At 36.9% G+C, this 12685-nt stretch overlaps 1 long non-coding RNA gene across 1 annotated transcript in view; it reads left to right on the forward strand.

Annotated features, from left to right (window-relative positions):
- Positions 1–221: 221 nt before the first annotated feature.
- The window catches only part of LOC109143930, a 38489-nt gene continuing 26025 nt past the window's right edge, over positions 222–12685 (forward strand). The window contains exons 1-2 of the long non-coding RNA XR_002044334.3: positions 222–284; positions 5244–5311. This is a non-coding gene — a long non-coding RNA (uncharacterized LOC109143930). The remainder of the gene's footprint in view (positions 285–5243; positions 5312–12685) is intronic.

Below are 12685 nucleotides of genomic sequence, written 5' to 3' on the forward strand. Positions count from 1 at the left end.
GAAAAATATATTGGCATTCTAGAGTCAAAGAAACACTTCTTAAATGAATCACTCTATTTAATAAAATGTCCCCTTGCAAACACTGTTTTTCTTGATAAGTGCATGCACAAATAAAAGGATGGAAAAGAGTAATTGTTTGGTGGAGATGTAAGGGCACACAAAGTGGTTAGCTCTAAATAACCTGGTCATCAGTCCAACTAATCTGCTGTGGTTTGTTTTCACAGCTTTGCTCTGAACATCAGTGCTGATGGTCTGACACTCCCTGCAGAGCCTGAGAGCGAATGGTAAGTCAAGATACCAGCTGCACAATGCTTTACCTGCGATGCCAGAGATTTGGAGGAGGGAGAATAATAATTTGTAAAAACACTCGTAAACTTCACTGGATTTTTCTTTCTTTCTTTCTTTCTTTCTTCCTTTTTTTTTTTTTATCCTGCAAACTTCTTGTCAAAGTTGCCAAATATATTACAAGGTCATTTAATGAAGTGGAACTCTTTTTTTCTTTCTTTCTAATTTTAAATCAAGCCTGAGGATTTTTTATTTATTATTATTTTAATTTCAAATCTGCAATGTTAATATGACAGATGAAGAGAATCCAATTGCTCTCAAAGGGGCTACACACCGCAGAAGATCCCTAAAGGGTCTGTGTTACCTATTCCAAAACCTGCTCATGCAACACTTCCAGTCCAGGACAATCAGCCTGATCACAAATCAGCCTCGACTCCAGTGAGACCAAGCTCATTTTCTGAGCCACACGATGCAAGAATTAACTCTGCAGAACCCTACCGCAGAGCTGATCCTGCCTTTGTCCTTGCTTTGCTGCTTGGTGAGATAAAAGCAGCCAAATTGCCTGAGTGAGATTTTGCAATCTATTCAAAGCAAAAGATTATCTGATAAGAGCTTCCTACCTAATTATGCTTTGAGGCCTGACCCTGTTTGGTGCTGAGTGTTTCCTGCTTAAGGTCCATCATCTTCCAGAGAAAGCACCACTGCTCACTCAAACACTGTGCTACTGCTGAGGTCAAATGGGACTTTTACTGCTGTGACAGGCCTGTTCTCAGGGTGTATATGGCTGGTTTAGATGGCTTCCTACTCAGCATGTTACCTGTTATCAGTTATACTGACAGACCTAATTGTGCCCATTCATTGCCTATAATATCCTAAAAACAGCTGTAAAGGGGCAGGCAAAAAAACCTCACCTATCATATTCAACTGTGGCCAACAGCAGGTGCCTAGAGAACAGGACTAGAATACAGTTATAGTCCCCTTATTGACTTTCTCTTCCTCCATAAACTTGTGAAAGACAGCTTTCCTAAGCCACTCCATAACTTCACGTTGAATACTATAGGTATTTTTTTCCACATGTCTAATCACTTTTCTGAAACCAGGTAATCTTTCAATCCACAATAATTTAAGGTGCCAAGTTGCACAGCTTGTCTACCATGGAGACAATCTCTTTTTTTTGTTCATTTTCAGCCTAACCCCTGCCAGTTTTATTTGTTTTCCCCTAGTTCTTGCATTAGGAGAAACATCAAATAAATTCTAACACAAGTTTTCTGGGCCATCCATTTTTTCCAGAAATGATTCATATCCACTTAAACAATTTCTCATACTGAAGAATCCTAGTCTATTTAGTTATGTGTTGTATTGAAGTCATTCCACACCTCATCATTGCTGTCATCCTTTCCTATACCATTTTGAACTTTACTGCTCTGGTTTTGACTTGCTATTCAATTGCCCATTCAGTGCATTCAGTGAGATACTTCTACACAGAGAGAAAATTTATTTTTCTTGTTTTGTTTAATAATTTGGGATCCATTTCTCTGTTAGTTGTTCTCTGTCCAGATAATTATGGCTATGTTGAAAGATACATGATCTAGGAGAGACCCCTAAGGGTTTTCACTTGATACATACTCCTAAGGAGAAAACGGACATTAATTCTCTACTCTTTACTTCTCACTTTTTAAAGTGGAACTTAGGTATTCACCTCATGGTTCCAAATGGCATCTGATGTCCTTTTAGGTGCCAATAAGGTGTCCACTACAATGCTCATCTGTGCAGTATCTAACACCAGTTTGGATCTAATCCAAACTGCAACTGTAAATTCTAGGAGACACATGACCGTCCGAGTAATAGGTGTTGCAATGGCTTTTGCTGCCATAGCTTTAAATCTTGAACACAGTGAAAAAATTCATTTTATGATTAAACACAGGTCAACATGCTGCAACAGTGGGCTACTCATGACTCTGCCACAGATTTGTGATGTGCAGAAAGTATTTTTGATACCTTTCTTGTCTTCACATCCCAATCATCTCCTCAGTGTTTGTCATGTCTTTTAAATCTAAGGTCTTCAGGGTATAAACTTTTTTGTGTTATGGCTGTCTGTGACAACCCATACAGTGATTCTCGAGCTGTTGGCAAATCCTGGATGGAGCTTCAAGGTACTATTGCAATAATAAACATAAATAATAATGTGTATGAAAAATGTAAGACTGTGAACGACTTAGCATTGTTCACTGCTCTCTTTCATGATGCTTTCTATTAGCAGGAAGGAGCTTGATTTCTCTCACGTATAGAGAGACCCAGATAGATACTAGACTAGGCTTTTCTGCTATCTCAGTTAGAAAGGAGTCCTATCATGGCAGTCAGGCAAACTTATCAATCTAAGCATAGATTGGGTACTCACTTCACTGGGAAATACATGAGGATGGGACATTTAAGTTCCCAGGTTTTTTCCCTTAAAGCATTATTTAACACAGAAGGCAAGCCAGAATGATTAGTCAGGAGAATACAGACACTGCTGCAGTTACTTAACTGTGTGCGCATGCAAAGGAGGTGTATCTCTTTCTATAGCTATCACCTTGTGCCAGCCTCATCCCACCAGGACCCTCAGTTCAAGGATCTATATGTAAAATGAAGATCCAGAAAAAACAAAGAGAAGACTTTAATTTATTTATGTATTTATGTCATCAACAACATTGATGTATTCATTTACTTATTTAATGGCAGTAGAATGAGACCTGAATCAAAGTAAGCATCTAACTACTTGAGACCCAAGCCTGATCTCATCAACTACACTTTCCAAAAGACTCATCCAGTGTGCTTGGTGTCACCTGACTCCTGGAATGAGGTGCCTGATCATTTCATAGGAATGAGATTCTACTTCACTTTCTGAGAGTCAGTAGCTGCATTTTGTAAAGCTATGAATGAAAAAGGAAAGCAAAAGCAAACCAGAGATGTTTGAAGTTACATTTTCTGAGTTAGGATTTTTGTGTCAAAAAAGTAGGAGGCTTTTTGGCAATATGATCATATCTCATTCTATCAGATATAAAATCAGATTTTTAAATATATTAAATGTATAGTACATTACTTTTTTAACATTCATGGGTTTGATTAATGAAAAGGTTTTAATTCTACAAAGCTGAAAAGAAATAGTGTTTGCAAGAAATTGTGATTTGTAGGTCAGTGGAAGATGAACACTTTCATTTTTTTATTGAGAGAGTTTCTATATGATCTCCTAAATTTCCTAGTACACTGCAGTGTAATATCTGGTTCTCAGATATGTTTTGTGACAGTTTAATAAGAGAGTGGAAGAAGCCATTTCTTGCTACAGTATTTTAGGAATAAGTTCACTCGTGCACTGCCTAGAGCAGGGACGAAAAAAGGGATAATCTGTGTAAAAGAAGATCAGACACCCAGTGCTCATCCTGAAACTATTCCCTTTGTATTGAAGGCGTGTAAGTGCTGCTTTAATGAGCTCTGGGTAGAGGTATTAGTTTGAACAAAGTGTTACTGAACAGAGGCTGCAAATAATGTGCCATTAGCTGCACTTCCATGAGAGAAGCTGTTTGAAAAGTAAATAAAAAAAAATTATTCTAATGTGAGAGATTCAGCCTATGTGATCAAAAGATGCAAGTTTGACACTACATACTGAAAGTGAGACTCTGGCAGTAAGAATATTCAATAAATCAGGAATTCTAGTGGGTTCTCTCTCCATATTGTATGGAAACAATTATGAAATTCAAATATTTGTAAATGACACCAAACTGCAGTCTTCAGTGTAATTTTTAGAGAAAATGAACTATCTTAATACTAAAAGTGCTCCTACCCTGCTGTTCAGAGAAAATGGGATAAGAAGTTCCTACAGTGTCAGCTGATTCCTGCTTTGTTGAACAATATTGAAATCAGCTTGATTTTCCATTGATGTTTTGTTTTTCTAATTCGACTTAAAAGAGTAAGTGCTGACAATGCAAATGCCAAGCTTATGGATAGAAGGGCTGAATTTACTGAATTGCAAAAAACCCTTGGCTTCATACAGAGAGTGGTTTGTTTGGGTTTCCTCTATTTTTTGGGTGGGTTTTTTTCTGAATTTTGACTGGAAAATAAGATTATGGATTGGAGATATTTGGGTCCCATGAGTGTAATTCTGGCAGCCAGTAACTGGACTTAAATAAACAGGAATGCAGCCTATAAAGCTCAGCCATGATATGTGTCACTATTCAAACAATTTAGATGTTGTTTGGATCTACTTTGCTGTTTTTGCCATGTTTTATGGAAGAAATTAGGGAACACAGAGCCTCTCCATTTCAAAGTCTTCTGGTTTAATGTAGCTTTTCAGAAAAACAAGCTTCTCTTTTCAAACAAGTTGCGGCGAGCAAGGAGGGAGACAAATAAAATTGGATCTTAATTGGGTTTTGTTTCTCTGAGAAAGGAAGGGTGGCAGTGACAAAAGACTTAGAGCTGATCTAGGATTTCTGATCAGAATATTTATTTACCATTAATCTGCCATCGTTTTTGAAAGCAAAATGAAAATTCTCAGCACATAAGCAAAACATTTCAATATTAAGGAAATTTAATAGCTCACTCGACCTAAGGAAATATACACACACACAGACAATTCTTGAGAGTGAGGCCATCTCAAGCATAAATGAGAAATATTATTAGCTATCTGAATCTTTAAGAGGGTTAGGTTAAGGGAGAAGTTCCCTTTCCAACACTAAAAGTTAACGTGGTGTAAGAACAATTTCCCTCTGCCAAAGGAAAAATCATTGGTTTCATACTTGAAAGTTACAACATTAAATTACACTCACTGACTACAGTAGCCTAAGATCAGTCCCTAAGTGTCAACCATTGTGTAGTCTGTCGGTGTAAAGTAATTTTTCAATCTTTCAATTAAGTGTACTGTATAATTTTATGGCTTCAGTCTGAACGCATGGTTCATGCACAACTGTGTTAAACAATGACAGGAGCAGCCTGGAATGAGGAAGAGACTACAGGGAGGATCCAGTCTGACAATGAAGCTGACATAGCAAAGGTAAAAGAGGCTTAATGTCTGACAGACACCCATGATTTTTAATTATCCTTTCCCGCTGCTGATTGTTGCAATCCATCTCGCCCCCACATCTCTCCCTATCTCTACCCTCCTCTTTGTCGCATGCCTGCTCCCTCCTCTCTTCTCCACATCCTGAAATGCCCTTGCCTCTCTTTCCCTGCCTTTTCTTTGTCCTGTTTAACTGATCTCCACCTACCCATACCCCTATCAAACAAAATAAAAATGTTTGGAACTCACAGGGTGTTTCCTGACAGGCTGTTGCTCATTCCTTCCCTGTGACTCAACCCTTCTCATCCCCACTCTCCTCCTGTGTGGTGAGCCCTTCATTTCTGTGTTTACACCCTCTCCCTACACAGCTTTTGTATTTTCAGGTGGTAAACTCCTCAAGGCGAAGACCATCTGTTCCTTTACTATGCAATCAGACCTTTCCATGCATTAGCGTGTATTCAATACCAATTTAAATTACATGCATTTTCAAAATTAATGAGTATAGTTAGCCATTGTAGTACATAATGAACTTTATGGTATTTTTAACAAACCTTCTTAAATGGAGGTACATAGCCATAATGAGCAGCAGAGGATCACAATGTTCTCACATCATTCATGTACAGTAATAACTCTGGAAAATGAACATATCAAAGCTTTAGCAGATATTTCCTAACTTTACTGACTTACAGGAATTCTGGTATTCCAAACAGTCATAAAATTGGAAATATGACAGGAGACAGAAAGAAGAATTTAAAAAAAAAAAAAAAAAAAAAAAAAACCCCAAGCTGTTCTGTGGGTGGCCATGGGTGAAATTTACAAAAGTAATAGACAGACTCTTAGATGTCTATCCCACATTTTTTCCAACAGTTCAGCCTGTTTCTGATGTATTCAGCTTGCTGAGAAATGGGAAAGAAAAAAAAAATGAAGAGTGAGAGAATGAACTCTCTAAAATATTTTGGGGACAACCACAGTGATGGAGTGGGTGTATGGGCAGGGTGAAAAATACTATGGAAGTATTGTTGTACACACTCTGCTACAACTAACTGAGTATTAGGCACAATGAATACACTGTCAAGTATAATGACATCTTCCTCCTAACTGACACAGAAAAGCAGAGTCTTTCAGAACACATTATTACACTCTAAATCAGTCTCCTTTATGATAGTCATTACCTAAATATTTCACACAAGAGATTTATTCTATTAAGAAACACCGAAACTTATATAAAATTAATTATATTTTATTTAAGTTTTTTTATTAGTTCTGATTAATTAAACTATTCTTGGACTTCAGTAACTTCAGGCTGTTTAATTATTCAAATGCAGGCTTTTGATTATTCCATTTCTTTGTCTATTCCATATATGTGGCTTCCCCTTTTTTACATGTATAGATTGTGCAAATATGAATAAGGAATAAGGTACCAGCTATGGCACATCTAACTAATAGTTGTACACCATAAAATGTAATCATATATGGAAATATTTCAGATGCTGCATATAATGTTTTAAGATCCTCCTAGGTGATAGTCACTACCTGACATAATGTTCTCATCTTACTGGTGCTTTTCTCTCTCTCCTTTTAGGCTCTGCAAACTTTCTCACATGCTGAAAGCTAAATTCACACATAGAGGCATTCTTTCCGCATCAAGTACTAAGATTTAATTGCTCAAAGAAATGCATGTGAGTTGGGTATCTTTGGTCTATTCAAGGCACCTAACTTCGCAGACATGTACAGTGTGGCATTTTAGTTTATGAGCATGATTAGGGATTCAGCTCCCCCACCCTCTCATTGTCCAGATTGCTGAGAACCTGCCTCCCTAATATATCAATTGGAAAAAGGTAGTCACAGGATTTAGTCTAAATATTGTATATGGACACCATATCCAAAGGGGAATATAACAAATTAACTTGATTCTCCTTTGGCATGTTTATAAGAAGATGCAGTATGTTCTGTAATTAACAACAAACAGCAGTTATTAAAATCCACATGTTGAGGGGGAAAAGAATCCCAGACATCTTCCACTGTTTTAACCAAAACATTTCCACTTTGATTTTTTATATCAATCTCTTCTGCATCTATGAAATTTTTGATAGTTCCATTCTTGAAACATCTAGCTAGGAAATAGGGCTTCCTGGGAATATTGCACAAAGCCCTGACATAATTTTAAAGAAAAATAATCTGGTCTTGTATATTGCACTGCACAGAAGTATTGTAAACTATCACATAATCCAAAACCAAGGTTTTCTGCTTTTTTGCTTTAAAGGAAACAACTGATACAAGTCTTGAACTTTACCATGTCAGAGAGACCAGATTCCTTACTGTTGTGAAGACTGGCTGTTCTAAGGAGGCTGAACAAATCGATGATTTCTATGAAAATAATTTCTAGTGAAGAGATTTCCTCACTTGGATTTTCTCACCAGAGGAGAGAACTGTAAATTTAAAAGCAAAGATAAAAACCACTAAGGAAAAGAAGCAGAAGCATCACTGAAGAAAATCAAAACAAAAAAAGAAAAGCCTCAAAAAACACAGCACAGAAACAAATGCAGATCACTTCAGGGATATGCAATTACCGATGAAAAGCACTGTATTTTTTTTCTACAGTTATTTGTTTAGGGAAATAGCAGTAAGCCACTGTATTTTTAGGGAAGAACAAAGAGCTGCAACTAATGGTCCCCATGGAAGACTCCTGTAGACTCTAAAAGTCTGGGAATAGCTGAGTTCTTGACCATATGTGCAATTTTGTTGAATTAAACTTCGCAGCTATGAGAAGAAATGATCCCATAGGAATTACCTATATATAATGTCAATAAAGACTAAAAGGCTACTTCTATAAGACAGTCATTTGCATGTAGTTCAAAATGGCTTTTTATGAGAAGAACCTCACAAGAAAAAGCCGCATTAGAACTCATGTTCCTGACACTGGTGAACTGAGATACTGGGACTTAGCAGTAAAATACTTGTTGTTTAGCAGTGACTACACAAGCTGAATGTCTGTTTTAAATGAGGTATAGATCTTAGTCAACTGTGTTGCTACTGTTGCTGCATTTGGGAAAATTACTTGGAATGAATTAAAAAAGAACGGTGTTTTGAATAGCTGTGACAAAGAAATCGATTAAACTTTGCACAACTTTTATTATAATTGATGCAAAATTAAATAAAAAATGTGGCCTCTGACACAGAAAGTCCTTAGCCACACAGCACTGGAAACTAGGGAGATACATAAAGCATCACTCTACGAACAGTAGGTAAAGATAAGTCTCTGGCTTGAACCAGCACAGTTTTTCCTATAAAGCACATCTTTTAACAATGACAAGAGGGAAGTAACACTAGTCAGTGAAGCCTTGTATCCAGTAAAACTGATTTTTTACTTACTGCATCCAACTGTGCATGTCAGACTCTAAATGTATTTCATTTGGCAAAGCACTGGAGCTGTTATACTCTCTCTGAGCCAAATTCTGCCCTTGGCTTCAGGCACACAACTCCCATTGACTCCAGTGGAAGCTGTACAGAAGGAGATAGATTGTGTAAATTAGGCATGCTCTTGAGACGGTGGAGGGAGATTCACAGCTGAATCCCAGGATAGGAGTTCACCAAGGGCCAGCAGAGTCAATCTCACCAGTCAGTCCTTCCCAACTCATCAGAGCAATGGCTTGAAAGATCTATAAAATAAATAGCTCATACACACTGCTTGAAAAATAAAAGGACTTTCTCAGCTTTTGATGCAGGCCTTCCCTTCACTCATTACTTCAGAAGCAGTCCATCCTCAAAGAGTTTTGTTTCTGTACTGTAATTGGTGAGAGGTACTGCTATTTCCTCAAAATTGTTCCACCCACATCTGTCCAAGACCTTTCTTACCTATACAGCCATAACTCACATCATCCTGCCACCAGCTATATCCCTGCTTTTTTCCCCGTCCTAGTGCTGGTTATTCCCCTTGACTTTTGATGCTTGTTTGATGACTTCTGATTTCTTTTTCTTCCAGAATCAGAAGATTTAATTTTTTTATTTTCTCACAAGTTTAGAGTAACACATTTTGTGTCGTGAAAAGTTTAACAGATGGATGCTTTAACTTGGACCTCTCAGTTTAACCTGAGTGACAGGGAAAAGGCCTCTAAGCATAATGGAAACAAGCCCAGCTCACTGCAGTTCTCCCACACCCATTTCTTTCAGCAAAAAACATGCATCTATTCTAAAAATCCCCAAAAGTCATGAAGAGTGCAGTAGGCTTACAAAGAAACAAGTACCAGAACCAAATCAATAGCACCAATTCCAGTTTACATTTTTATGCACTTTCAGTGCAGAGATAAAAATTCTCCTTTAGGTCATACACACAGATCCATTAAAGGTCAGATTCTGCTTTGATATTCACATACCAGATTCTGCTTGTCTTGTAGATGAAACACATTTGTTTAACAAGCAGATGAGAAGGCTGCAGCCTAAATTTTATGGGTCTATTTAGTGTGTTCTTCTAAGGAAAAATATTTTTCTTTGTTATTTTTTATTTATAAATATTGTCCCACCAGAAGGACAAGATGTACTGGGCAGGTATTTGCAGAAAAAGAATTACCTTGTTAAACTAGCACAATGTAAATATGTTACAGACTTAGACCCGGAATGGCTTGTGAGAAAGATAAAGCATAATAAAAGGGAGATAAGAGTGTGATGGAAGAAGTGACTGACTAAATGACTAAAGTGTGTTGGGTTTCTAAGATACCAGATAGAACTGTATTTCTTCCGGTGATTTCTACAAGTTAGCAGCAGTTTGTTTGGGCATTCCTGCCTCCAACTATCAGACCCTGCTCCATTTTCTAGCAGGGAAAGGGAGTGAGAGAGGGGAAGATCAATTTTCAGTTCTCTCACAATGACTGTTTTGGTCTCCAGAAAAACCCGTCCACCTCTTGCTGCTGACAGGAACCACTGTACATGTATGCTTGGTGACTTCATAACATTAGTGCCTGGCCTGTTATATAAAGTGTTTTAAATATAAAACAGTAGAAAATATAAAACTTTCTGTAAGCAAAGAGAGAGGTCAGCCATCTCCTGTTTCTTTGTTTGACAAAAGCAGCCTTCAGTGAAATATCCCAGGATCCAGTTGTTTTCTTCATCTAAGAAATGTCTAAGAACTTGAAACATCTGAAAGTTCTGTAAAGCCACAATCTGTCCTGCTGGTGAACCATGGACACACCGTCCTTTTCTCTATTTCTACTAGGATTACTACTAATGGGATCTTTCAAAATATTAATCACTAATTACAAAGTTCCTATGACTAGTCTGCTGGTTTCACACATACACATGAAATCTACTACTGACAGAGTTTTCTAAGTGATTCCAGAGATTTTTTTTTCAATGGATTTGTTAACAGAATTGCTGAAAGGCAGATTTTTTTGACATTGATATTAGTCCTTTGTTCAAATGAAGACATAGCCACTTTCTGTTGTGTTCCGTATACTGAAAACCCCCTACTTATAAACCAGATACATGAAAAACAAATTTTCTTACAAATAACATATTTTAAAACCTCCTTATCAACTCTGAAGGTTCAAAGGAGTGAAGAGATGCCTGCCAGCTCTGTTTTGATGAAGCATTTTCTTGAACTATCAGCTATCAAGGATCATCTCAGTACTCCAAACCCTGCTGACTCGCTCATCATCTTTCAAAAACTTTCAATCCGTCTCTCAAAAAACAAACAAACAAAATTCTTCCTTGTTCCTTGCAAATAACCAAGGTAGTTTGGTGGAAGATTTTTACAGTTTTTTAACTCATTTAGCTACTCCTAGACACCATAAGAAGCCAGTAAGTCTCTTCAACACATAGAGCTCAGCAGAAAGAGGTAGAGACTCCTTAAATTCAAGCCATTATAACCCCCTGCATTTCTCAATTTACATTTTATACAGAGAACGAAAATCTGACCTGAGAAATCACTTTGTCTTCCAATTCTCTTTCCCCTTTCCACTTCTCTTTAATCATAAGTCATTCTTAAGCAAAAAAATTAAAAATATGTTCAAAGGTAAATATTTTTATTTCACTTGTTTGATCAATCTCTACACAATTTAAAGATGATAGAGATAATAAATGATAGAATAACAAGTTCCTTACTTGTTTTACTTATTTCTGCTTATTATTATAAATGTATGAAAACTACGTAAGTGAAATTTTGTATGAAATAAGAGGGCAGAACTAACATTTTATAGATGTCATGGGTAAGGAACTACCCTTCTTTATCTGGAGTTTGTTAAGAAAAGTGCAAGAAGTATTTTACATCAGGAAACTTCCCAGATAAAAAAAGTATCTGCAGATTAGTTATACCAAACCTTAAATATCTGACTAGGTAAATGGAACAATTAATCCCAGCAGCTGCTTTTCACAAGTAAAGCTTCTTTTATCAATTTTACAACCCAGACTTGCTTAGACTAATTCAAAACAGAATCAAACACAGACTAAATATAGTAAAAAAAGACATTTTCTATTAAATGTCTTCAGTCATAGAATTAAATAAAGAGTTAACAGATATTTTCCCCTTATGAATATTTATGAATACCCTTATTCTTCTAAGGGTTGTTTTGGATACTTTAGTGCTTTCCCTCAAAGCATTCTCCTTTCCTTGCTAATGTGGCCGGAAAAATCACTAGCAATTTTAGTCACCTTTTGTGTTCATAAGTGCTAGAACCCTGTTGAAGTTCACCTGGTTCATTGTGGCTTAATTCCTCACTGGTAATGATTGCTGTAGGAGCCATTCTCTGGTGGGTTAGAGCCAAAGAGATCCAGGGAGGAAATGTTAGTGGCAGCCACGTTAATAAGGGGAGTTTATACTGAAGTTTTAGAGGGAATGTTGGTTGTTTGGGGTTTTTTTCTTTTTTTCATAACAGTAAAGGCCGGCACTTAGAAGGCTAATTTGGACAGCACTGTGAACACCAACCTGTTCGTAGAAATTTACTTCTCTAAGGTCTTTTCCATCTCACTGTTACTGATTTTTTTTTGCTTCCATTGTGCATACCATATGATTTGTAACATGCAGTCACAGCTGAAGTCAAACCCTGAGAGCTGCAATTGAGTTGAAATAACTGGATTTTGCAGCCACTCAGTAATAATCTTGGAGCCTTCTGTGGCTTAGAGAAACTTGGTTTCTCTAAAAGAAAGAGAATTCTTAGAGCTCCACTTACAGCAGAAGCATTTAACATTTAACATTGCAGATCTTAACAGAAATTCTATAAGGTTCTTTCCCTCAAAAATGAAAGAAACATAAAGGCTAAGTTCGATTTTTCTTTACCAGTTTATGCAATTTTCAGAAAAGATAAACTTATTATTAATTTCTCAGTAAAGTAAGAATAACATTGTGATGGAAATGCATTGATCTATTTAATGAAGGAT

This window comes from Corvus cornix, chromosome 1 (assembly GCF_000738735.6).
Source record: "Corvus cornix cornix isolate S_Up_H32 chromosome 1, ASM73873v5, whole genome shotgun sequence".
NCBI lineage: Eukaryota > Metazoa > Chordata > Aves > Passeriformes > Corvidae > Corvus > Corvus cornix.